Genomic DNA, 619 nt, shown 5'->3' on the forward strand with positions numbered 1-619 from the left:
CCCACTGATTATAGGGATGCGAGTACTTGTCAGGCTAAGGAGCCCCCACCAGATCTCCCTTTCTCAAATGATTAGAGTAGGCTTGTTGTGCTGTCTCTATGGCCTGCCCTAGAGCTCACACGACACAGCAGGTGACACAGGTGAGGCCGGGCATCTCGCTCCATCCTGATTGAACCAGACTCTGCGCTGCTGGCGTCTCCTTTACAGCACTGCAGTCGTTCAGAGTTTCAGGTCATGCTCAAAGACTAATCTATTGTTTTCTTTCCAGGAGGAGGGGGAAAAGCCTTAGGTACCTGGCACCCAGCAAACCCCAGAGTTACCGTGGAATTCTTCAAAGTAATAAAGGGGTAGATGAAGGGCTTCTTGCTGGTACAACCAGGTCACAAGCCTAAGAAGGTTTGATGGGGCATGGCTGGCTCTGGCCCCAGGGCGTACTCTGTTCTCATCTGAGTTTTGCTGCCTGGAGCTGAGTTGCTTCTCCTGGCAGAGCCTCCACATGGCAGGAATTTGGACCGAGTGGTAGAGACATCGCCGGCAGAGACGACGATCGCCAGCTTCCTCCCTGGGGTGTCTTGTGATCCAGAGCACATTCTGCACCCCTCTTTAAAAAGGGCAGCGT

This window comes from Microtus pennsylvanicus, chromosome 15, assembly GCF_037038515.1.
Source record: "Microtus pennsylvanicus isolate mMicPen1 chromosome 15, mMicPen1.hap1, whole genome shotgun sequence".
In the NCBI taxonomy this organism is placed as follows: Eukaryota; Metazoa; Chordata; class Mammalia; order Rodentia; family Cricetidae; genus Microtus; species Microtus pennsylvanicus.